The sequence below is a fragment of the Protopterus annectens genome, chromosome 7.part0 (assembly GCF_019279795.1).
Source record: "Protopterus annectens isolate FY-2018-M chromosome 7.part0, PAN1.0, whole genome shotgun sequence".
Lineage (NCBI taxonomy): Eukaryota > Metazoa > Chordata > Ceratodontiformes > Protopteridae > Protopterus > Protopterus annectens.
In genome coordinates this window covers 58,117,787-58,145,726 of record NC_056739.1, presented here as the reverse complement: position 1 = coordinate 58,145,726, position 27,940 = coordinate 58,117,787, and the positions used below count along the sequence as shown (strand labels likewise).

Here is a 27,940-nt window from a genome sequence, read left to right as displayed (position 1 = left end):
AGGGTTGTTTATAAGTGCATTTAGTATTTTTAAAGTAATATGTCAGGACTTTACTGTATTACTGACAGTCCCATTTGAGTATTACTCACAGTTCCATTTGAGTTAGCCTAACAGGGTTTTACGATTTCCGTGTTGTGTATTTCAGAATAAAATGGCATTCTGATCTGTCGTTTGTGAGGTCTTCTAAAAAAACTGATGCTAAGCAGAGATATAAGAAAATTCATAAACGTTTTGTTAGGGTATTGATTAATTTATTTGTTTATTTATTTAATGTAATTGATATTTTTATTTATTTAATTATTTAATAAGAATACTTATTTTATATTTATCAACAAGTTAAGAGCTTTGGTCCAAGGCCTTTTCAATTATGGCCCAGGCTTTATTGACTCCAACATAAAAATGCAGACACATTTAAAATACAAAGCAGAGAAAGGCGAGTCTTTAAGGTTCTATGATCCTTGGTGCTGCCAAGAGTGGTACTTGACCATTATCCAACTGACCTGTAAGCTATACTTCTAACTTCAACTTTAATACTAAGGTATTCTTGACCACTAGTAGTAAATAAATATTCACAGAAATCCTTCTGTACGTTTAAATTGCCCAGTTTCTTTATGAGGACTTTCATCATAAACAGGTTTCATCAGATAATGATGAAGGCATTTAAAGTAAACAGATGAAAAGAATGCAAAAAATTATAAAATTATAAACTAAAACAACACTTTCAGTTATTTAGGTAAAGTGAATTTAATAATGAGGTATAATTAAAACAATATGTATATACACCCAATGGCCTGTCTTTCTACTTGCTTATGCTAATAACTTCATATGAACCTGTAATTAGAGGTAGTTTACAGTTACATCAGAAAAGTTAATTTTTGCAAAAAAAGTGTAATATTACTGTGTATGTTAGACAGGCATACATTACAGACTTGCAGTGTCAGTAAGAATTTTAGTATAAATCATAATTTGGTTAGTCATTCAATAAGCACATACATTTTCCTCCAAATACAAACTAAAAAAGGAACATAATGTTAGCAAGTATGTCGACCTTATATTAAAAAATATAAAGTATTAATAGAAATGGTTACTAATCATACATATCCTAGAATGTATATTTATTTTCTTGAACCATGTAATTCACAAATCTTTATATCACTAGTATAATATATTATAATAAACAAAAATCCCAAATGACATTTTTCTCAAAAATTTTAGATGCACAATTAGACATCATGGAAATTAGATGTAGCATGTCAAAACCTCATTTGATCAGGAGGTCCCATCTTTTACATGATGTCAAGCAACTCTTGAATGCTTACTGAAGGTTTACTGAAGTATTTACAGAAAATGAAAAAGGATACCCATTTGCATAACTAATGGTATAAATAACACAATTTATCTCAAGCTCTACAACATAAACTGCAGTTGTCAATCACAATTTTCTTCAACACATCTAAGATTTAACCTGATGCTATATTATGTTTTAGTAAGTTTTACAAATGTTAATGTGCATATGCAAATACTGATTATCTTCATAATTACCAGCAGTATCACCAGCAGTAACTGTGTTCATTTCTGATGTTCATCATCAGATCACTGTTGTAGTAGTTTCAGCTATATGGGGGTCTTTTCCAAGGATTGGACCAGCTAGACAGCTTTCAAAGCTTTACAGCACCTTCCCCACACCCGAGTATCTGTACATCACAAGAAGAACAGTATAAAATCAGTTGTTAGGACAGTAAAACTTTAGAACTTTCATAGCATTGAAGTGTGCCCCCTCTGTGGGCTTTGACTGATTGACAGTCGGCTAGTCAAGGCAAGTATCCCACTGGGAAATGCCTTCCACTTTATCATTTCTCTGGTGAAGAAAATGTATTATTTTCTGTCAGAAATTTTTGCTAAAAGCTAGAAAGACTTTTTATTGGTTATAACTATAAATTTCATCGCAAATTTGACATTTTTTTGGTTATGATTCCCTATAGACAGTATATTTCAAATAACTGATTTTTTGAGAAAAAGTTTTACTTTTTGGTCAAACATGTGACTAGGGGCTAGGACTTGTAGCTTTTAAGGGCTATCATTAAAATGTGTATCTTAAAATGTATTTTTCCTGTTAGATTGTTTCACCAACTATCCTGGACTCCATTACCCACGTATCAGACACTTTTTTCTGTAAACAGATGATCCAGAGTCCCTTATTATTTATCATAATTTTTCTGTCACAAGGTGCTTTTAGGGACTGGATCTGGTGTGTTTTGTGTATGGCACTAAAAAATTTACCTCAAAACTTAACTTTTCTGTCAGGAGCTAAGACTAACTCTTCAAAGATTGGCTAACTGCTTGTCAGACACTTTTTGTATCAAGGACATGGACCTGGGTCCTAGAAATTTGACTACTCCCTTCCTAAGAAGAAAGAAAAATAAGTTATTTAGGGGTCTTTGGTCTTGACTCTGGTTTCCACTCCACCTCAGAGGCTGATGGTAGACTTTGCTTTCACCGACTGTTGTTCATTGGACCACTCATCACTATGATCCCTCTGGTGCTGCTCCTCAGGAAGCCATTAAGGCCTGGGAGGCAGGCATGTCCTCTGCTGCTGTTCAGCTGCCCTTGTCAAATAAAGGAGAGTCACTCCTTCTGGCACTGGAGGATGGACCAGGTGACGTTCCTTTAAACTGCTTTGAGAAGTTTCATTCCCAGGGAAGGGACGATACTTTTCAAGCCTCTCTTTTTCTGAGAGGTGCGGGGAAAGATTTTATTCAATGATCTTTCTGGTACCAGAGAAGGAAGAAACTTGGACATCTGCCCTAGATGTTTGTTTCTAAACTTTTGCATCAAATTCCTACTTTCAAAGAATTCAAGACCTTTTATGTTTTTGTGTGTCTGTTTACATTTTCAGTTTTCTGCTTTGCCCTTTGGTTTGTCAGCAGCTCTAAGAGTCTTTACAAACTGCTTAGATCCTGTACTAGCCAATGGCAGGTTGCAGCACATTCACATTTTTCCATATGTTGCTGACTGCCTTATTTTTGCAGGTTCTTTCACAAGTTGTCAAAAATTTCTGGTGTGGGTGAAAACAAATTGCCCTGTCTTTTCACATTAACAGAGAAATCTTTCCTCCCATCTCACACAATTGTGTTTCTGGGATATCTACTGGGCACATCCCTCATGATGGCTTTTCTTCCCCAAGACAAAATGGAATGATACAAAGAACAGTTTCTGTTATTTTCCAACCAGTGAATATAACATATTTCTGGAATTCATGGCCTCTACTGTTATTATGGTTCCATTGGCTAGATTTCATATGAGGAATATTGAATGTTTCATTAAATTAGTTTGGACCTAGCATCAACATTCCCTTTGTTTCCCTTTCAGCTGTGCATTTGTTCTTTCATGTTTTAAGGAAAATACTAATTTGCATGATAGAGCTTTAATATTACAGTGAGTAATTGTCAGATTCAGTGCTGTGTATGCCTTAGAGTGAATAGGCCAGACTGGGGATTGTTATTGAATTTGCAAATATATGTCGCGACTTTGTTGTGTGATTACAAGCCAATATTTTGACCTGCCTTCACCACTTTGCTTACATAGTCTAGTTGCTTCATCATCCAGTCTTGATGCACTGGTAAATAGGTTTTAATCACAATTTTTTCACTTGTATTCCATATTCTTTTTTCTTAAGCCTCTTCCTTTCTGGAGTGACTTTTTGTATCCCACTTATTTGAATATACTACACTTTTTGATTTTGTGTAATTAATAGTGGCATTTGTGGAATTGGGCAGTGTGGTTCTCCACGTATGTACTTTACCCATGCTTATTATTTGTAGTATACTAGCTAGACTTGGTTTCACTTATAGGATGAGGTTTGGTTAGTAATGGTTTGCGTGTGTGACAGCACTGGTTCTAATAATTGTTAGCTATTACACATACCGATCCTCATTGTTTTTGGTGTAACTGTGGCTAGTTATCCAGAGGCGTGGCACCAGTCACTGAAATGAAGAGTGAAAAGTCTTCCCCACCTAATATGATTTCACATAATGTAAACGATCTAAATGCCCAACTTAAGATTAAGGCAATATGTGATATACTTATACAGAACAATTATGTTATTTTTACTTTAAGAGACAAAACACAATCACCACATGAAACTTTAAGGTAGTCAGGAAGAAATAAGTAATTGCTAAGTGTGCTTTCTCATTCAAAAGTGGTGCTGCTATTTTTATCCACAAAACACTTAACTGTGTTCTCCTCCATTTCTGTCTACCTGTGCATGTGCTTACATGTCTGCCTGCCTGTCTGAATGACAGAATGCATACGTGTATGTGAGTGCATGTATATGTGTATGTGAGTGCATGTATACGTGTATGTGAGTGCATGTATATGTGTATGTGAGTGCATGTATATGTGTATGTGAGTGCATGTATACGTGTATGTGAGTGCATGTATACGTGTATGTGAGTGCATGTATACATGTATGTGAGTGCATGTATATGTGTATGTGAGTGCATGTATACGTGTATGTGAGTGCATGTATACGTGTATGTGAGTCATGTATATGTGTATGTGAGTGCATGTATATGTGTATGTGAGTGCATGTATACGTGTATGTGAGTGCATGTATACGTGTATGTGAGTGCATGTATACATGTATGTGAGTGCATGTATACGTGTATGTGAGTCATGTATACGTGTATGTGAGTGCATGTATATGTGTATACATGTGTGTGTTTGAAAAAGAGATGCAATCAAAACTTAATGGCAGGCCTTGTGACACACTTACAATCCTTGCACTTTCAAGAGATAGGAAGTATACAGCATAAAGGTCTCATGACTAATTAGTTAGTGGTGCAAACACATTTGTGTAATGCATATATTTTTCAGGTAACATATACTAACTCAACTACATCACTGAAAGAATAAGCAATGAATGTCCACATCGGGGGGGGGGGGATGTTGGCATTATGGTTATGGTGTATACTTCACAAATACAAGGTTCAATGTTTGATTCTAACCTCTGGCTATTGGCTACACTTGTAATGGTCCACAAATGAATAGCCTGGTGTTTGCCTATAAAGCTATGGCAAACAATAAAACAAAATAACACTACTATTTCTTCGTATTGACTCTCTTGCTACAGGATAAACCAGTTAGATAGCTACTATTTGGGCATCGATTCTAAGTATTTTAGTTGAAAGTAATGTTAATGCAAAGTCTGAAAGATATTTGCTTATAACTGTGGTATACTAAAGTAGCTATGGTTAAAATGGAAGTGCAAGGATTAACGTGCATTCTGGTGTTCTCACATAATCAGACTTGTCTTATTAAACCCACTAGTTCTACCTTGTGCAACAGATGGCTGTTTTATTAATTAACACTGGATGTAAATTTAAGCAAAAAATATAGGGCGAGAAATGTGGAAACTAAGTTTTCTGGAATTTTCCAGGTTGTTTATAAAGGTGATTCGTGAAGGAACAGGAGGCCTAACTTGCTCCCTACTAGTCTACTATTTACTTCGGCTTGACTTCTGTGACATTTGCACCCCAGGTCACAATCTCAGATGGTATAATACGGTAGAGGTCACAACATGTTCTTCTGCTGGTAGCTGAGAAGGGACTTAGATTCCTGTGGGTTTTTGACAGGTTGGCATCAAGGATATTCAGCAGCAAGTGAAAGCAGCCAAAGCCTGAAGACATATTAATTGTGTCCTAGAGCGAGATTTTAATGTTCTATACTTGACAGTTCTGTCAGACCTGACATTTTAACTAGGAGCTGTGTTTTCTTTTCTGATTGCTCCTTCATGCAACGTCAGGCTTAGAAGTTAGATCAGAGAAATGTTCATGTTCTTTTGGCCTGCCATCACAGATTAACTTTAAACCAATGAAATAATCATTAAGCGTTTGCATAGAAGGAGAGTTAGAAGTTGGGACACACATTTCAGCCATTAAAGTAGAATGTCACATATTCTCAAGTTTGTGACACACATTTATTTCTAAAGTCCAGATGGAAAAACAGTTATGCTTATGCAATACAGTCAGTGTAAATAAAAACATTTATAGCTCACCTCATCTAAAAATCTTTTTCAGCCATAATTTAGTTTTAGTTTCAAAATGTGTTACTGCAGCATCAACCATTAATCTAACTATCGCTTATGGCAGTAGTGAAAAAAAAAGAACGAAACTCTGCCATATTATTATTTTACCTGTCTTTGTATGCTGCAGATACAAAGTTTATGGCATAAATATATATTTTTGTAGACAGTGCAAATAAATATATGTAACTTGATTGACACATGGGGGCAGAATGGATGTAAAGGGATCTAGCAAAGTTGAAGGAAAGGTCAGTAATACAGCAGTATAAATTTGTTTGAAACAAATAAATAAATACAAATAAGTACATAAAAAATGCATTAGAAATTACTGGCTCAGAATTTTGTATTTTTAACTATGACTGCGGCAACCTGGGTTCAAATCCCATCTTTATTGTTGGAAGGCTAGCTATTAGGGGGTAGTGAGAGGTAGGAGCAAATGCTGATTCTCTCATCCCAAGATGAAATGTATTGTTGTCTCAACATAATATCAGAGAAGGCAGGTATGTCAGTTATATGTGTGCACCTATGCTTGCACCTTGCAGTACTTTAGGCCAAACATGAGAATGCATGAACAGCCATGTCAGGTATACTGCACGCAGTTGAGCATAACAGCCTTGTCAGGTGTATTGCATGCAGGTGGGCATAACAGCCTTGTCAGGTATACTGCACACAGTTGGGCGTAAGAGCCTTGCCAAGTGTACTGCATGCAGGTGGGTGTAACAGCCTTGTCAGGTATGCTGCATGCAGGTAGACAGCAAGGATTTGAAGTTGAGAAAAATATTTCCCTAGAACCACTACTGGAGTCCTCTGAGACATGCAGTTGCATTCCATCATGGTACACTTACAGTGGCTAACATCTAGGTATCATTGTTAGTAGGCATGAAAATTAGGCTATTTATTTTATAAGCACTTGTGTCCAGATGCTCCTTAAAAGTTCTTCACTGTGCTCCCTTATGAAGGAATCATCCTTAATATTACCGTGATTGGTTTTCAAAACCTTGTCAAATTCTATTATATCGTTACTCCAATAGGCACTTACTAAAGTTGTCATTGCAAAACCTTCTACGTCATTTTTGTAAGATTTAGCCTTCTGAGAGTCAAATGGATTTATCCCTGATTTCATAAGCATATTTGCAAGAACTAGGTTCTTTAAGCAAGTAGTTCATCTAGGACTTCCTGATTCATCATAATTTTTAAATTCTTTTAAAATATCTATGTGCGCCTTTTTAAACTCTCCCTTTCTTAAGTGCTTTTTCATTCTCTAAGGACTCCCATGATACACAGATGAAGGATGGCAGGCTTGATATGCAATGACTGCTCATATGATGCTTTGTATTTTTGTTGCTCTTCTGTGCTTTATATGTCTGCATGGCCAGTAGACACATTTCTAGAAGGTGAGTCCCTTTTATAAGGTCATTTGCACCCCCATCATCAGTCTGGCAAGACTGATGCAGCTAACATAAAATCTGTTGCCGTTTTCTAAATTCTCCACATTCTAAACACAAATTACCAAGCTTTGTATTTGTCTTAAAACACAATCTTGTCATGTTTTTGCATCTTTCAGAGCTTCAAGTACTGTTTAATAAAATTCTTGCAGCAAATCTACCTGTTTGGCAATAGAAATGTAGTTAAGAATGGGGTCTATGTACTTTTCTAAATAATTCATTGTGACTGCACTATGAATGTATGTCAGCAGTTTGCTTGTACCTGTTCATCATTTCAGGGTAACTTCCAAGTTTGAAGTTGATTTTAATGATTTGTTTCAGTACCCCATTCATTCTTCTTTTTCTCCTTCAAGTTCCAAAACCTTCTGAAATCTGCTTAGTGTTGCCTTGGGACCATCTTTTTCAAAGCTTTGGGGTTAAGAGTACTGGCTTTCCAGATGCACATTAAGCCAAAATTATTGTCTTCAGATTACTCCAGTTCATAATCTTCTTCACTGATGCCTCATCTCCATCGCTTCTCCTTAAGCCCACCAGTACTCTAGTTAATTTGGCCAATATATTATATCAACACCATTATGTCACCAGTTCCTCATGCTAAAACGTCTTTACTCAAAGAGAGTGCTACCTTGTCAGGGCATTGCCCTTGTCACTGACACCACCTTCTTGGGACATTGTCCTTGTCACTGACACCACCTTGTCAGGACATTGTCCTTGGCACTGACACAACCTTGTCAGGGCATTGTTCTTGTTACTGACACCACCTTGTCAGGACATTGTCCTTGTCACTAGCACTACCTTGTCAGGACATTGTTCTTGTCACTGACACTACCTTGTCAGGACATTGTCTTTGCCACTGACAACACCTTGTCAGGACATTGTCCTTGTCACTGACACCACCTTGTCAGGACATTGTCCTTCTTACTGACACAACCTTGTCAGGACATTGTCCTTGTCACTGACACTACCCTGTCAGGACATTGTCCTTGCCACTGACACCACCTTGTCAGGACATTGTCCTTGTCACTGACAACAACTTGTCAGGACATTGTCCTTGTTACTGACACAACCTTATCAGGACATTGTCTTTATCACTGACACCACCTTGTCAGGACATTGTCCTTCTTACTGACGCAACCCTGTCAGGACATTGTCCTTGTCACTGACACTACCCTGTCAGGACATTGTCCTTGCCACTGACACCACCTTGTGAGGACATTGTCCTTGTCACTGACACCAACTTGTCAGGACATTGTCCTTGATACTGACACAACCTTGTCAGGACATTGTCTTTGTCACTGACACCACCTTGTCAGGACATTGTCCTTCTTACTGACACAACCCTGTCAGGACATTGTCCTTGCCACTGACACCACCTTGTCAGGACATTGTCCTTGTCACTGACACCACCTTCTCAGGACATTGTCTTTGTTACTGACACAACCTTGTCAGGGCATTGTCCTTGTCATTGACACTACCCTGCTAGGACATTGTCTTTGCCACTGATACCACCTTGTTTGGACATTGTCCTTGCCACTGACACCACCTTGTCAGGGCATTGTCCTTGGCACTGACACCACCTTGTCAGGACATTGCCCTTGCCACTGACACCACCTTGTTGAGATATTGTCCTTGCCAGTGACACCACCTTGTTGGGACTTTGTCTTTGTCACTGACAGCACTTTTTGGGACATTGACCTTGTCACTTAAAGTACCTTGTCAGGACATTGTCCTTGTCACTGACACCAACTTGTTAGGACATTGTCCTTGCCACAGACACCACCTTGTCAGGACATTATCCTTGGCAATGACAACACCTTGTAAGGACATTGTCCTTGCCACTGACGCCACCTTGTCGGGACATTGTCCTTGCTACTGACACCACCTTGTCGGGACATTGTCCTTGTCACTGACAGTACTTTTTTGAGACAGTGTCATTGTCACTTATACTACCTTGTCAGAACATTGTCTATGTCACTGACACTACCTTGTCAGAACATTGTCCTTGTCACTAATACTACCGTCTTAGGACATTGTCCTTATTGACACCACCTTGTTAGGACATTGTCCTTGCAACTGACACAACCTTGTCAGGGCATTGTCCGTGTCACTGACACTACCTTGTCAGAATATTGCTCTTGCCACTGACAGTACCTTGTCAGGACATTATTCTTGTATCTGACACTACCTTGTCAGGACATTGTCCTTGTCACTGACGCTACTTGATAGGCCATTGTCCTTGTCACTGACACTACCTTGTCAGGACATTGTCCTTGTCACTGACAGCACCTAATCAGGGCATTGTCCTTGCCGCTGGCAGTACCTTGTCAGGACATTGTCCTTGCCACTGACACCACCTTATCGGGACATTGTCCTTGTAACTGACAGAACTTTTTTGGGACATTGCCCTTGTCACTGACAGTACCTTGTCAGGACATTGTCCTTGTCACTGACACCACCTTGTTAGGACATTGTCCTTGTCACTGACACCTTGTCAGGACATTGTTCTTGGCACTGACACCACCTTGTCAGGACATTGTTCTTGGCACTAACACCACCTTGTCAGGACATTGTCCTTGGCACTGACACCACCTTGTCAGGGCATTGTCCTTGGCACTGACACCACCTTGTCAGGGCATTGTCCTTGCCACTGACACTAACTTGTCAGGACATTGTCCTTGTTACTGACACCACCTTGTCAGGACATTGTCCTTGTCACTGACACCACCTTCTTGGGACATTGTCCTTGTCACTGACACCACCTTGTCAGGACATTGTCCTTGGCACTGACTCCACCTTGTCAGGACATTGTCCTTGCCACTGACAGTACCTTGTCAGGACATTGTCCTTGCCACTGACAGCACCTTGTCAGGACATTGTCCTTGCCACTGACACTACCCTGTCAGGGCATTGTACTTGCCACTGACAATACCCTGTCAGGACATTGTCCTTGCCACTGACACTACCCTGTCAGGACATTGCCCTTGCCACTGACACTACCTTGTAAGGATATTGTCCTTGCCACTGACAACACCTTGTCAGGACATTGTCCTTGGCACTGACACCACCTTGTCAGGACATTGTCCTTGGCAGTGACACTACCTTGTAAGGATATTGTCCTTGCCACTGACACTACCTTGTCAGAACATTGTCCTTGCCACTGACACTACCCTATCAGGACATTGTCCTTGCCACTGACACTACCCTGTCAGGACATTGTCCTTGCCACTGACACTACCTTGTAAGGATATTGTCCTTGCCACTGACACTACCTTGTCAGAACATTATCCTTGCCACTGACACTACCCTGTCAAGACATTGTCCTTGCCACTGACACTACCCTGTCAAGACATTGTCCTTGCCACTGACACTACCTTGTCAGGGCATTGTCCTTGCCACTGACACTATCTTGTCAGGGCATTGTCCTTGCCACTGACAGTACCCTGTCAGGACATTCTCCTTGCCACTGACACTACCTTGTCAAGACAATGTCCTTGTCACTGACAGCACCTTGTCAGGGCATCGCCCTTGACACTGACAACACCTTGTCAGGGCATTGTCCTTGACACTGACAGCACTTTGTCAGGGCATTGTCCCTGACACTGACATCACCTTGTCAGGGCATTGTCCTTGTCACTGACAGCACCTTGTCAGGGCATTGTCCTTGCCACTGACACTACCCTGTCAGGGCATTGTCCTTGTCACTGACACTACCTTGTAAGGACATTGTCCTTGTCACTGACACTACCCTGTCAGGAAATTGTCCTTGTCACTGACACTACCCTGTCAAGAGATTGTCCTTGCCACTGACAGTATCTTGTCAGGACCTTGTCCTTTCCACTGACACCACCTTGATGGGACATTGTCCTTCTCACTGACAATACCTTGTCAGGACATTGTCCTTGTCACTGACACTATCTTGTCAGGACATTGTCCTCCTCACTGACACTATCCTGTCAGGACATTGTCCTTGTCACTGACAGTACCTTGTCATGACATTGTCCTTGCCACTGACACTACGCTGTCAGGACATTGTCCTTGTCACTGACACTACCTTGTCAGGACATTGTCTTTGTCACTGACACTATCTTGTCAGGACATTGTCCTCATCACTGACACTACCCTGTCAGGACATTGTCCTTGCCACTGACACTACCTTGTAAGGGCATTGTCCTTGTCACTGACACCACCTTGTCAGGGCATTGTCCTTGTCACTGACAGTACCTTGTCAGGACACTGTCCTTGCCACTGACACTACCTTGTCAGGACATTGTCGTTGTCAGTGACAGTACCTTGTCAGGACATTGTCCTTGCCACTGACACCACCTTGTCGGGACATTGTCCTTGTTACTGACAGTACCTTGTCAGGACATTGTCTTTGCCACTGACACTACCCTGTCAGGACATTGACCTTGCCACTGACACTACCTTGTCAGGACAGTGTCCTTGTCATTGACACTACCTTGTAAGGACATTGTCCTTGTCACTGACACCACCTTGTCAGGGCATTGTCCTTGTCACTGACAACACCTTGTCAGGGCATTGTCCTTGTCACTGACAACACCTTGTCAGGGCATTGTCCTTGTCACTGACAGTGCCTTGTCAGTTATTGTGCAGAAACCTTTGGCAGGCACCTGTTTACACACAGTTCAAACAACATGTTAACATTTGCTGTAGCAACACACACAAACCTGTTTGAAATGCACAAGTGACTAATACACAGGGTTTAAGTAATGTGAGAAGTGGATGAAGCTTAAAGAAAAAGAGGCTCCTTTTCTCATACAGACTCTGGTTATCCTATCCTCAGTGCTATCCTATAACAAATGGTTCTAACTCCTTATATTCAGGAAAGCTAGTATTTTAAACTGTCATGTTGAAGCAGTGCTTAAAGAGTGAATGAAAGAGGCAGAGTGAGAGAGAAAAGAAAACAGGTGAAGAGGGAAGCATTGACCAGATTTTTTGAAATAGAAAGTTACTATTTGTTGAAATATTGTTGTAGAAATTGCTGTACAGTACCATTTCTACTTTCATAAAAGATCAGATATGTTGGTAACATATCAGGTAGACATAATTTGGCAGAAGATGAGGCAGAATTCACAAGTTTTAAACAATGTATTAAAAAGAAGGTCCTTGCTAAAGCCCATTTTTTTCCCAAAAATGTGGGACACGTTAGATTAAGCAGGCCTACAAAAAAGATAATTTAAATACCGCAGCTTACATAATTTATACATGGTTCCACTGAAATCCTTAATGCAAAGGTGAAGTATATTAATAGTATGAGGTTATCATTTGCAATTGCGTAACTTGGGTAAAGTTTAGTTACACAAATATCAAACAGAAGTCGCTACTTGATGTATTTGATCTTCAGTGAAAAATTGGTGGTATCTATCACTGGGCTAGTACTGTGGTGAAAAAAATAGGCAATAATATAAAAAGGAAACAAAAGCCTATGAAGAGTTTTTTATAAAATAATAATTAGCAAATGCAGTCACAGAGTGGGATATGAGAGTAGCTAGGGTCAGATGATCTAAAGATAAATTTGCAATGCAAGAAAAAAATGTCAAAGAGAGTTTCTAGATATTATGACATATGACAACAAGCATCCCCAGGATAAAACCAGAAGTTGTGGCATCCCAAAGAAAAAATAGGAAGTTGGTATGTCTCATAGCAGACTGTTAGTGAGATGATTTGGAGGAGTATGTAGTGCATATCTGGAGATATGTCCTTCTCCGCATGGGTGACCACAGGCTAAAGGCTCTCAGCCAATCCAACAAACAACCGCAAATGGTTATAAATTAATTTTATTGTGAGCGCTTTCGCTGGTATAAATTCTCCAGCTTCCTCAGACAAAAAACATTTTTACCGTAAAACACACTCTTAAAAGTTCATTTGAAAACTATGGGTACAGATAAGATACGAGCAAGGAAATGGTATCACAACAACACAGTGCTTACATCATCAAGTGTACAAGGAGATGCTTAATTAACTTAACTCATTCACTTATGAGCCACTGTGCTACATCACGGATATTCAAAAGGTTTGCATCACGATTTAAAAGGGTAATCATTTCAAAGGCCAGGACCAGCTAGATTGAGTCCTAAAACACAGAGAGTGAGAGGCAGGAAAATGAACTTACATATACTAAATCCAAGATGGACATTTCTTGGAACATTCCCTTTTCTCTTAGATATGGTATATGTACGTTCAAGTGTGTGTGTGTGGGGGGGGGGGGGGGTTGCATGGGGCTTGCCCCTGCAGAAAAGAAGTTTCAAGGAGAATATTAATCTTCGAGATTTGCTCTTTTCCTGGGTTTTCTTTTTTTTCTGGCTTGTTGGCACTCAGCATTTCGAGTGCTGACATTTCAATAGATATATATTCTTAAGAGGAAAAGGTGGCATATAAGGAATATTTCTAAGTTCTTAGGAAACCAAGATAACATCTTTCAAAGAAAAGTATACATTTGAAAAGATGACACTGATGGAACAAGTAGTCAGTTCAGGTGAAAGGTAATGATTATTTTTTTCACAGGAAAAACGTTGGCCGGTGCTCTAAGCAACCCTCTTCCAGAGTTTGTAAGTTAAAAAATGATAATAAAATTAAAAGTTGCTTCAAAACGATATAAAGCAGTCATGGTAGACTATGAAAAATATACACTGGACTGCAATTTAAGTGACATATCCAGCTGATCCTTTAGGGAGTGAAACGAACTGGCAGTCCCATATCAGTCGCTGACATCTATGTTTTTATATTATTGGATATGTAAATAAAACTCAGGTACATGAGACATGAATGACAGTAGTTTGTGTCTGAAATACTGAAATATTACTAGCCTGCACATCATTTGTTTATCAACTATTATTCATAAAGGCTTATATTTTTTACACACTTTTGACTTAAATATATTGTCTTCCTACACTCAGGAATGTCACTATTGATACAGTCTTCCTTCATTAAGAAAATAATCAAGTAGATGCCTTCATGCTGTTCTACTGTGTCCTCATATCTTCATTTCAATACCAAAGCCCTTGGAGACACTTCTGCGTGAACAGTATTACACAACAATAAATTGAATTGAATTGAAAAGCAATCTTGTGCATATGTTTCTTGCCAGCGCTGATTGTTTTGTGAGGCACCTGCAATATATTGGTGAGAGAAGAAGTTAGTGGAGAAGATAAGTTTCACATTTCAGGACAGAAGGCAATTCCCAGGTCTTCTTGGAATGTTACTTGCTACAAGCAGGCCGATATCTTAAGTGTAAATATATCAAGAAAGACGCTGTATACAGAAGAAGCCAGTTACTGCTCTGGCTGGAATTTACTAGTCATCTTCTTTTAATAAAAATAGATCCTGCCATTTTATCCAGGGCTATAAAAGTCCCCATTCTCCAGGAAAAAAATAAAAATAAAATGGAAAGATTTCAGAAAATAAAGGAGCATTTTATACTTAGAGTGCGTATTCATGGAAAGAAATAAAATGGAAAGAAAGAGCTCGTGCTGGTGTTTGTGTATATGTTTTAAAAGGAGTATGCAATAAAGACAGGTTAAAAATGTGAAAAAAAATACCTAGCCAAATAGTCAAATAAACAATTGCATAGTTTCTTTACAAATACTTGTGATGAAATGCAACCTTTAAGAAGTTTATCATCAGGAAGTGGGCATTACTGCTCTGTGTTCTTGTTTAGTAAAACATGCAGATGAAATAGAAGTTTGTGCCACTATTATACAGAACCTGGCAGATCGGTGGATGTATTATGGCATGCAACTGTAAGAAAATGTGCCACAGTATATTTATAGTTTGTCAGAGTGTTTGTGACTGTGTAAACTAAATGAAATATGTTAAATTAAGGCTTCAGCTGCCATAATAGTCTCTTAATGTGGCATTGTTAAGTTAGTGTAAGTTTAAAACTACTCATCAACAGCACAAAACAGATAAAACAGTTAATTTAACCATGTGCCTAGCCAATGACAAGCCGAATAAAACCAGCTGTCTAGCATCGCCCTACTAACCAAATATTTAAAGGATGCATATTTGCCTTATTGTTAAAACTTCCTAAATTGCTTAGTAGGATCATATCAATATGGACACTATGCATGTGGCTTTTCAAATGAGTGCAAAGTGTACCACAGGAACTATAATGCCCACGAGTGTCTAAGCACCAGATAAAATAAATTATTAATGTATGGAATGTCCCTCCAAAGGCACACTGAATAACAATGCTGACATTAGGATTAAAGGCCTCATTCAAACCAATTCATTTTGCAGAGTATAATCCAGACCAGATAATTAAGAAGCTTGGTTAAGTAATTAAGAGATTCTGAAGATCTATTTATCTTAAGCCTTTAGATGGTCTAGTTTCAAAAGCAGCCATTGATTTTAGTTTGGCTTCTCTGTATTTAATAAATTTAGACTTTGAATAATCCTTTGGCAACTTTGTATTTTTCTCCCACTTTACTTTTTATGATTGAAAACTTACTTTTTCCCTTAAAATTTAATTTCCATTGTCTGGAACAGGATCTCCATCCACATTTGTAGTTTCACAGAGCCCTTTTAAGCTGAATTGTGCAACCCAAATGTAACCCACAAATTTGATTTATATAATGGTGATTTACTGACTGTCTGTGTCCATCAGAGACATAGGCACCAGATGATGGGTGAATTTCCAATTACCCAGCCATTGGTCCAAGTTGCACTTAAATAGGGATAGAGACGAATTCTGCTTCACATGGAAGTGTAGCCTGTTCTGGACAACAGGAATTCCTTGAGAAACATATCTATCTGTCCAACATGTCCTATGTATGTCACAAGCAGAATTTAGGCCTTTTGATCTAGTAGTTGTGATGCTGTTTGTTTTGCAGGTGACCTGACCAGTCCTATCCATGAGCCAGCTAGCTACCAAGGGTGTTATAAAGGAGTTTATACGTAGTTCTGCAATATTGTTAATGGTGCCCAGGTAGGGTATTGTATCAACTGATTAAACCAGGTCTAGGTAGGCAGTTTGCACCACTTTTCCCTCATCCATTGCCTTAATGATCTTTCCAAATAAGTTCACCAGATTCAGTAAGCATGACCTTCCTTTGACTAAGTCAAACTGGGATGGATCTAGTGTCTGGAAATCTTCTAAGTCTTTGTTCATAATTTGCATGATAATTCTTTCTATGGCTTTGGAATTAAGACTATTCAGAAAAATGTGTCTGTAGTTTCCAGGATCTGGTGAAGGTCTTCCCTTATGAAGGAGGATGACCATTCCAGTCTTCCTTTCTCATAGGACAAAACCTGTTTAAGACCGTAGTTAAATAGTGACTCCAGAGGTCCTGATCTATTTTAGACTGTTCAGAAGGCATCTTGGGATATTATTGGGCCTACTGAGGTTGAGTTCTTGTATTCCACACCAGGTTACCTCTCAGTAGTCTGCATGAAACAGACTAAAGAGACAGGACTTTTGAGGCAATCAGTGTAAGACATTTTGTTAACTCCTTGTATTCTTTTTGTAAGGATCTTTGTGAATGCTTCCATTGCTGAATGTGTCTGGTCAGGTACATACCAAAGGGGTCATTATACTCTATGATGGGTCTGATGAGGGCTAAGTACAGTGGTCCAATCACCTTTCTGGACCTAGATGCTATTCCCTTATTTAAAAGTTGAGTAACATAGAAATATTTTCTAACTACCTTGGACACATGTTGGTTGAAGGCTAGATTATTATCTACGTGACTGATATAATTCAAGGTGACCATTTTGTTACAGGACCTAAACTGGGACACTTGAGGGCCCCCCAAGAAGCCAGGTCTGCAATCCCATTCTCCCAGCTCCCATGGGAGTGGAGATAGGGCCTCCATTTCATCTCGCACTGGGGCCAGCAGGTTGGCCTCCCATCCTTCACCTGGCACTGTGGGGATGCCACTCTGTGAACAGCACCACCCAGGAGGCAAGAGGCCACATGCCAGGAGGCTCAAAGTGATGCACATTTGTTGGCACCTGGCACCATATGGGAGAGAGACTGAGGTATGCTGCAAAATGCACAGAGATGGGGGGACCCAGGACTAAGTTCCCTGCGAGTTTGAAAGCCCTAGGTGCAAGGCAAAGGGGAGAACCAGTACCACAGAAATCTGGATGAGGGACTATCTGAGGCTTTGCAGACCAGTAGAGTTCCATGAGGTTGGGAAGATCCCCTGAGAGGCTCCAAGAGCACATGCAACACTGCATGATTTGGCAGCAGTGAGGAGATATGTAACACTGGAAAAGAGCTCTCTCTCCTGGGTAGAAGTTTAAGCCTGGTGGGGGTCTATCCTGATGAAAGTCTGGAAAGGAGACAGAGGTGGAAAGTGACTGGGACATGACAGCTCCCACCTGGGTGAGGGGGTATGGACCGTGCCCCCTCTGGGAAGGAAGTCTGGAATGGGTAGAGAGGCAGATACTGGCAGGGCTGGGTGAAGGAGGGGTCAGGCAGAGTTCCCCACAGCAGAAGTCCTTAAGGGAGTGACTGGCTGACAGTAGCATGGCCTGGAGAGCTCCTGCCTGGGTAAAAGAGAACAGGCAGAGCTCCCATTGATGGAAGTCCTTGAAGAAGCACCAGGGTGGATGGCGGAGGGGCCTGGAGAGCTCCTGCTGGGACGAAGGCATCCAAATTCACCCTATAACTGATGGCATCCTTGAAAGATCTCAAAGTACCCAGAGGTGCTGTGCATGGGAAAGCAGGTGGACTCTGAAGCCTTTATGAGAGCAGATCTGCCCCTCAGTGGCCAAGGGAAGTTTCGGAGGGGTGGATAGGATCAGACAGAAGCTCCCATGAGAAGGTTCAAGGGCATGAGCAATCTAGCATGATTTGGTAGCTTGCAGGAGACATGAAGGTGGCAGAGTCCCCTGACATGGGAGGGCCGTGGCTGGGGATGGTCTCTTGGCCAGGTCAAAGGGAGGCCTATAGGGGTCGGCCCTGACAGAAGTCAGTAAGGGTGCACCAGGCAGATGGGTGTGGGGCCCGGAAAGCTCCTTCCTGAGTGAGTGGGGTCAGGCAGAGCACAACAAGAAGTCCTGGAGGGAGTGACTGATGAATGGTGGCAGAGCATGGAAGGCTCCTGCCAGGGTGAAGGCATCCAACTTTACCGCATACCCAATGACATCCCCAAAAAAAATTGTAAAGTCCCCAGAGCTGCTCAGGATGGGAAACCAGTGGGACTGGCTGCCTAGAAAACCAGATCATCATTCAGACTGGGCAGTCTAAACTGGGACATTTCTGTGTCCCAAAGACAATGTTTGGGATTCCAGGACAGAGACTTCCAAACCGGGACTGTCCTGGAAAAATTGGGACTGTTGGTCACCTTGTTATAATTTCCCCCTTTTCCATTTTATATAGGGCATGGGTATTGCATCAACTGTCTCCACCTCTCTTAATTAGATGCCATTCTCCGACTTTGGATTGTCATGCACAACTGTTACAGATCTTCTCTCATTCCATCCCCACATCTCCTGGCTGGACATCCTTATCTCGGCGTACCTTCATACTGTTCCTTTCCTTCCTTTCTGAACATGTGACAGTACCACTGCAATCTGTTTTCTTTTTTCTGCAATTTATAACTACAATGGCTTCAGCCCTGACGTCTTCATATTTTTGTCCGTCCAGCAGTGTGCATCTTACTACTTGTCTCAGGAACATCATCGCTATCACCTGCAGTGTCCTCAAATGCCCTACTTTTACTGCCCAGGTTTCTGTACCACACAAAGGCAATGGTTGCAACAAGGTTTTGTAAACCTTACTTCTCATCTTCTTTGGCATTGGACTGTCACACATTATCTCTAAAACTTTGTCATTTGGCTGCAAATCTTTTTTTTTTTTTTGTAACTTTGACCTTGTTATTCAGATTTAGTTTTTCCTCAACTATACCTGTCATCTACTTGAAGGTGTTAACCTGTTCTACATTTTTTTTCTTCTGTCTTAATTTTCAGCTTTGTCTTATTCCCCCCCTCCCCATTTGATGCTATGATCACTGTCTTGCCTTTAATCTGTTTCATTACATGTGCCTTTAGTTTTGCATTCCATTCCCCTATCGCTTGCTGAATTTCTTGCTTGTAATGCCACATTGTCTGCAAAAGCAGCTTTGTTCATCTTTCCCCTCCACCTTGTTTTCTGATGTAGTCCTTCTCCACTATGAACAGCAGTGGGCTCAAAGCTGAACACTGATGCACACCCACTCCCACTGAGAACCCCTCTTTGAGTCTTAACACTGTTCATACTTGTCATTGGATCCTTGTACACTGCCTGAACTAACTCTACCAATATATTTGGAACTTGAGACTATCCCAGGACTGCCCAAACCCACTTTCTTGGGATGTTGTCCTACGCTTTCTCCACATCTAGGAATGCCCAGTCAGACTATTTCTATATCTACAGCTTCTTCACCACTATCTGACTCACTGCAAGCATCAGACTGATTGTACTGCATCAAGATCTGACTCCTGTCTCTTCAATCACAGAATCATGAAAGTTATATCTTTGTCTGGGAAAAGGTTTTTAATATTTCTGAGTACACTAGCTGTAATGCTCTTTCTAAGGATGCAATATAAAAATGTAATGCATCACTAAGTGAAACTGTAGACAGCAGCAAAGTTAATAATTAAGAGATAGCTTACTGAGCAGGTTTCTTAAACTTAAAAGTTTAGGGTGCACACATATTTTGGGCATAGCCTGCGCAGCAGGTTTCTTAAACTTAAAAGCTCAGGGCACCCACATATTTCAGACGGTTTACTATCAAAAGGATGAAAATCATGTCCGCGAACAGTGATTTCCATGACAAATAATGTCGACTCATGAATATGAAGTAGGATGTATGATCGACGTAGCGACGTTGGCAAATTCTGTCAACCTTAAGGTGGAACTCTCCCATTGAAATCCATGGTGTAACTCCCTGCCCTGTGTACGTCCTTCTAAATGGACCTACAAATGAACATTGACATTCCGACAGTCGCTCCTACCATGGTCGAGGAGGTGGCTGTCAAGCATGTCACTGTCGACCTTTTGATTGTAAACCATTTCAGACAGAGGCTGGAGAGCAGGTTACCTAAAAACTCAGGGTACCCACTCTTCTCCCAGGTAAAAGATGCAGAGCTGCATGAAGGTGATATTAACTGCAATCCTAGCAGTAAAGTCTGTTCAGGTTTTTACTGTACCAATTTTTTTAGGTCACCACAGACAACATCACAACGGTGAGGTATCTAATAAAAAAGTGTAGGAAACCACTGCTACCAGTTATACAGGCTTGAGGTTGTAATTTGGGGCAGGTCTTTTCTGGATTAATTTACTCTGTTGTCCCATCTAGCACCATTATAAAAACACTGATGAACAAACTGCTATACTTCAGTTCATTAAAACAAAGTCATGAAATTAGTAAATTAATAAGTCAGATTTCAATTAACTACTAAGATGTTATCTGCAGGGATGAAACTCACCAGTCACCCCACATTCCTAACTTCAATGAACAAACTCCAGAGTCACACTGTCTTGGAGAGAATGGTAAACCCTTGCAACCCCCAAAACCACCACTCAGTAGAGTAACAGGTCTGACTGCAAAAAGGTGCTGGTCTGATTAGTTTATTTCCATGAACATTGATTCAGCTGCCCGTAATCTGACTGTCATGTACACAATCTGTCTGCATTCCTCTTATCGACTGGTACTTGCAAATCCTCTTAAAAGAGATTTTGTCCACTGTTCAACGATACATCAATAAAAGACATTTTCCTAAATAACTCACATGTAGGAACAAATTATGACAGCCAGACTTGCATATTACTCATATAGCAGGACAGCCTGTTATATATTTGTTTGTATCTCACCAGATCCATCAGTTACTTCTTTTAACATGCTTTCTACATCTGCTTTTACTAAAGATCGGAGTTACACTCTCCTTTATGAATTCCGTCCATTTTTTTCATTCAGAAAGTGTTACAAAATCAAAAAAGTAAAAGTAAATCTACTTATAATAACGCCTTTCTGCAAGGCAACCCCAATTATCCTTTTACCCATCAAATGACAAAATCAGATGCTACCACTGGTAATAATTCACATTTTATTTACATTACAGCAAGCAGGGTCTTCTGAAGTTCTGCCTGAGTATGAAATCTCTCATACTCCTTACTAAAACACTCACATTTAACACATCATAGGCAGTTGTTTCCGGAGCAGGTTTTAGTTGTCATAAATTTACGATACCATCATCATCTGGAAAATTCCATTCAACAAACTAGAAGAGCTTTCCCATTAAGCTCCAGACACTGGCCATGGACCTTTTTCTTGTTTAATGCCTCAGATTTTGCTACCAATAGCCAGTCTTTTGAAAGTTATCATTCATGCAACTCACTCAAAATTAATATGCAAGCCATTTCTCTTATTTGCAAGTTTTCTGTTCTGTAGTTTCTCATATTACCAGTTTCTTACAGGAATGTTACCACCAAATTCTGAAAGAGAACCATTCCTCTGCCTGCCATGTAAACCTCATGAATGCAAAGCTGACATTGCATAATGCTTACACTTACAATGGTTTTCAGGCATTAATATGGAGAGAATCATGTACAACTTTCCACAAAACTGTGTTTCTCTGTCCAGACCAACAGAATAAATATTGAAATGTTTAGCATGTTCTGGATGATTCCTAGGTGACTCTGGCATTATATACACAGGACAAAGTATATCAATCTGATTAGCTGTATGTTTAATTCACTAGTTATAAATTAGGCAAACCAGTTACTAAACAAATGCTTGCATAACTGCATTGCTTCTGTTATGACAAATGTAAATGTTGTAGCATTTCCTATATGTAGCATTGCTATCTGACAGTGATTTATTCACTCTTTGGGTCCTGGCTTGAGTGCCTTCTTTCTACAGTTTGTATGCCTTCCCTATGTCTGCATGGGGCTTCAAAGTGTATTCTGATTTCCTACCACATTCTAAAGGCATGCAGTTAGGTGAATTTATGAGCCTGCAAAATGCTTATGGGGAACTACATGATGGACCTGTGACTGTGTGCAACTTGGTAATGACTGGAATCCCATTTGAGACTGTTTTATTCTGTATTGTGCCTCTCAGTTGATGGAGTATGCTGAAGTTCCCCTGTGATTCAGGAAAGCATAAAGTGTGTACACTATTATACTAATCAATGAATGGACTGGTTACGCTTCATTCCTTCACAGCAATGATTACTACAGCCACATTCTTTAAGAATAAGTCAGCTAAGGATATCTGTGAAGCTGCTACTTGGAATTCTAATGATATATACATATGGATGGGTTTTGCCCTCATCTGTACCAATCTGTAGTTCATCCTTCCTTGCTAGTCTTGTTTAAATGTCTTCATTTTTCTTTCACCCAAGACTGACAAATATAGTAGCAATAATGTAGGATGTAACCCTATCAGTAAAATCCTTGAATCATCTGGATGTCTGCACTTTTAAGGAGACAATCTGTCCTCCGACTGATGCAGATATATCCATGTTCCCTTATCTGTTTACATATTAAAGCTTTTATTGTTATACGATACTCCCCCGATGCTAGTGCAAATATTTCTTATGTTATCTGCTGGTAGATACTTGCTGTTCCTTCCCTGTTTATTGTTGGGAATTGTTACAAGAGCATAAGTTCTGAATTTATCTGCCACTTTTTGCTTCTTGGAGGTCATACTGGACAGACAGACAGACACACACACACACACACACACACACACGTTGATATATATATATATATATATATATATATATATATATATATATATATATATATAAAGAGAGAGAGATTCATAAATGCTGATAATTCACACTGTTAACATTTGCAATATCAAATCCATCCCAATGAAACTTGACTCAGCAAAGTACAGGATGGACTCTATGGTGAGTCATGCAGAGGAACTATGTCGATCAAATGATAGTTTAATAAATGTTCCTGTTACCATAAAAATGTGTATGTATACATATATATCTATCTATCTATATATATATATATATATATATATATATATATATATATATATATATATATATATATATATATATATATAGGTCTACCTGATTACGCCAAAAGCTTGAAATGCCGACGACGAGAAGACCGACACCGGAAGATCGACAACGAAGATGACCAACAGTTGAGAATCTCAATGCTGAGAACACCAACATGTCAGATGAGCGCTAGTGGGTAAGTATGCAGTAGTGACGGATGTCAGGGTTAGGGTGCGGGTTAAGTGAGTTAGGGTTAGGGAGTGGGTCAGGTGAGTGTGTGATTGTGACAGATATTTGGGATAGGGTTGGGTTAAGTGAGTTAGGGTTAGGGTGCGAGTTAGGTGAGTGTGCGATAGTGACGGAACTTAGGGTTAGGGTTTGGGTTAAGGTTTGTGCATAGATAGTTGTGTATGTAAGGTTTAGTGTAGGTTTGTAAGGTTTTTGGTGTGCTTGTGTTGTGTGTGTGCTTTTTGGACAGGGGATTTGTTTTGTTTGTTGAGTGTCGGGATTGTGGTTTGTCAGGTATGTGACATTTCGTGTTTCTGAACTTTCAGTTTTGTGGTGTCGGTGATTTTGTTGTCAGTGTTTTAGCGCATTGGCATTGTCAAGTAGAACTATATATATATATATATATATATATATATATATATATATATATATATATACATATATACACACATACACATATATAAATAATATATATATATATATATATATATATATATATATATTATATATATTTATTTTATTTATTTTACATTTGTTGATGGGCTAGTCTAACTGGATATATGTCCATTTTCAGTAGAGGCCCGGGGAGAAAAGCTCCATATAAAACACATGAACAAACAGAACATTAAAACCTCAGTTACAGAACATTAAACTTCAGTTACAGATAACTTATCAGACAAAAAAAGGTGTTACATGGTAATTTAGCATACTTGATGGATTAAAAGTATAACAAAAATAAGATAACCCCCCCCCCCCCTATTTTTTTTTTTTTTTACTAAACACTGTGGGAAGAAAAGTATTCAGAAGGATGTGAGAGATTCCCAGCTCAAAGTTATAAGTAAGGAACAGGAGAACAGACTAGTTAAAAACAGGATTGGGAGAATTAGTTGAGGGGCACAAACTCATCAATGAGACACAGAGATGTCCATTCTGTCTTTCTTGGGAACAATAAATGCAGCTTAGAAGGTAGTGGCCTTAAAGTGGCAATAAAGTGAATAGTAGCCTAGGAAAAACAGATGATGATGAAAATAGAAAGAGAAAATCTTAGTCAGGGTTAGTACAGGGACATAGCCAGTGGCTTGTAAGGTATAATTTGAGTTTCTTTTTGAAAAGTGTAGAAGAAAGAGATGTAAGTTCACCAGGAAGTAGGTTCCAGCTTTTCCCCACAGCGTTAGAGAAAAGGGAATCTCCTGCTTTATTGTTGGGTTTATGTCTAGATACCAAAAGTTTATTAGCTGAGCGTAGGTTTGTAAGATTTTTATATGGGCTAATTAGACTTGTAAGAATTGGTGTTTTACCTGGGTGATAAAGGGTTTTATGGGTAATCAGTTGATGAAATAAAATTTGATTATGCAATTGAAGCCAACCCAGTTGATTCAGATTTTGGCAGTGGTGGGTTCTAAAAGGGGAGCCGGTAGCAAATTTGACAATATTATTGTAGGAGATTGCCAGCTTGTTGAGGTTGCTTTTAGACAGATTTGTATATATAGGAGAGGCATAAAAGAGAGTTGAGAGAAGGAGGCTGTGGGCAGTAGTAGTTCTAGCTATGGGAGTAAGAAAGGGCTTAATTTTATAGAGGGAGCCTAGTTTTCTGTTTACTGATTTTATTGTGGTGTTGATATGAGTATCATAATTAAGGCTGTGGTCAATAGTTACTCCTAAGGGTTTGGTGGTAGTGTCAGGAGATATGACTGTACCATTTTTAGATTTGATAGAGAAGTGAAATGGGGTGGACTTTTGTGTAGGAGTAAACAGCAATAGTTTGTAGGGTTATGGAGGAGACAACACTGTAAAAAACATTCTTCTACAAGCTCAAAGATATTTTGGGTGAGGGACTGCAGTTCAGAAGGCCTTGTAGCTGAGGCTATTAATGTGGAGTTGTTTGCTTATTGTATGGTTACAGCCTGGGGGATACTAAGAGATAGATCATTTATAAAGACAGAGAATAGAAGAGGGCTCAAAATAGATCCTTGGTGTACACCAAGGGTGACAGAAAGGTGGGAGGATAGAGTGTTTTCCCAAAGCACTGCCTGTTGTCTGTTATCTAAGTAGGACTTGAACCATAGTAGTGCTTGAGTATCAAGTGAGAGGGACTTGAGAAGATTCAACAGTAGCTGATGCTTAACCATGTCGAATGCTTTTAAAAGATCAATAAAGATAGCAGAGAACAGGGTGTTATTGTTACGGTTTTTGTTAATGTGGTCAGAAAAGGAAAGGAGGGCAGTAGTGATGCTATGGAAAGGTCAAAAGCCATGCCTAGAGCTAGCTAATTGGCTATTATGGAGAAGGTGGTCTATTAGTTGACGGTGGATGCATTTTTCCATGATTTTAGCTAGGGGACAGAGTAGGGCAATTGGATGAAAGTTGGAAAGTTCTGTTGAGTTGCCACCTTTATGTAGTGGGATAATATGTGAGACTTTCCAGATTGATGGGATGGTACCTTCATTAATGGTTCTATTTATTAGGATAGAGATTGGGTAAGCAATAACTTTAGCTGCTATTTGAAGATATTTAGCAGGTATGAGGTCAGCTGAGGGGGTAGAGGGTTTGAGTTTCTGAAGGAGGGTACAGATGAGGGATGTAGGGACAGGGTGGAGTTGGAAAGTCAATCATTTTTTGTTTGTATTGAGGCATCATCCCAGGTGAAGGCAAAATACTGCTTAAGGCTATTGACATACCTGCCTGAGACACACAATTCAAGATCTCAGTCATGTCTCTCTTCATATAGCTCAGGGAGGTACACCTCAAGTCATTCACACCAACATGGACTATGATGGAGTCATAACAGTGCCTGTTGCTGACAGACGTGAATGCGTGTGTGATGTGGTGGATCCTAGCACCTGACAGACAGTTTACTGTGACCTTTTCCTTATCCAATCTGGTGAGAGGGACATCTGTGTGTCTCATAATTGAGTTAGCTATGACTAAGATGTTTGTTTTTGGGTTATGCCTTAGGGGCTTGACTGATGAAACACTGGTGTGTGATATATTATGTGTACTATATTCTGCAGAGGATGTATTACGTGAACCGTGCTTGTGTTTGTGTTTGGAAGGTCACTGATGTTTAGGTAAGCTTCTTGTAAGGACTTCCACATATGTAGGTTTGTGTGTTGTTGGTTTGGTAGGTGCAGGAGGTGAGGTGGCCATGCTGACAGCCTGTTTAGTATCAGATGGATTGACTGGTGAGCGAGAGAGCCTGGATTCTAGGCTCTTGATATAGATGCATTTTTCAGATAATGAATTTGTGTGGACTATAAGAAGTGGGTTGTCAGTGTACATGAGGCAATTGCTACATTGCCTCAGGATGCCCATGTCGACCAGGCTGGCTGGAGAAACTGTGGGAAATCTGTCCATAATGCTAGGTAAGTTGATATGGTGAGAAAACAGGGAGAGGACAGGAAGGAACAGGCAAAGTAGAGGACAGGTTACGTGGACAAAAAATTAAAAGGGAATTTGTAGGGAGTTTGTGTGGAGTTTATTCCTGAAGCGAGGGAGATGCTGAATAATAGATCAGTCTGTCCACCTACTTTGCTTTATTAATCTGTTAATGAAGGTTTGGATTTCTTGTTCTGGTACCCCCCACCTTCCTCCCCTAAAAAAATTCCAAATCAGAATTACTCATAACTAATTTTAACCTCAGAAGTATCACAAAAAACAAAATAGTGAATTTCATGCAGCCCTAGCTGAGACAGGCACTGGGGGACAGTGAGGAGTTACCAAATAGCTGGGTAACTACAGCAAAGTTAGTAAGGGAGACGGCTAGAAAGGTGCTTGGTATGACATCTGGACAGAGGAAGGATGACAAGGAGACCTGGTGGTGGAATGAGGAAGTACAGGAGAGTATACAGAGAAAGAGGTTGGCAAAGAAGAAGTGGGATTGTCAGAGAGATGAAGAAAGTAAACAGGAGTATAAGGAGATGAAGTGCATGGCAAAGAGAGAGGTGGCGAAGGCTAAGGATAAGGCATATGAAGAGTTGTATTAAAGGTTGGACACTAAGGAGACAAAAGGACCTGTACCGATTGGCTAGACAGAGGGTCTGAGCTAGGAAGATGTGCAGCAGGTAAAGGTGATAAAGAATAATGAGGGAAACATACTCACACGTGAGGAGAGTGTGTTGAGGAGATGGAAAGAGTACTTTGAGGGGTTGATGAATGAAGAGAATGAGAGGGAGAGAAGGTTGGATGATGTGGGGAAAGTGAATCATGAAGTGCA

The 27,940-nt window shown here is 39.9% G+C and overlaps 1 protein-coding gene and 1 pseudogene across 2 annotated transcripts in view; both read right to left on the bottom strand.

Moving 5' to 3' along the window:
- GRM4 (glutamate metabotropic receptor 4) overlaps positions 1-27,940 on the bottom strand; it is a 3,082,936-nt gene that overhangs the window by 834,129 nt on the left and 2,220,867 nt on the right. The gene's annotated exons all lie outside the window — the stretch shown is intronic.
- The window catches only part of LOC122806209, an 84,250-nt pseudogene continuing 63,287 nt past the window's right edge, over positions 6,978-27,940 (bottom strand).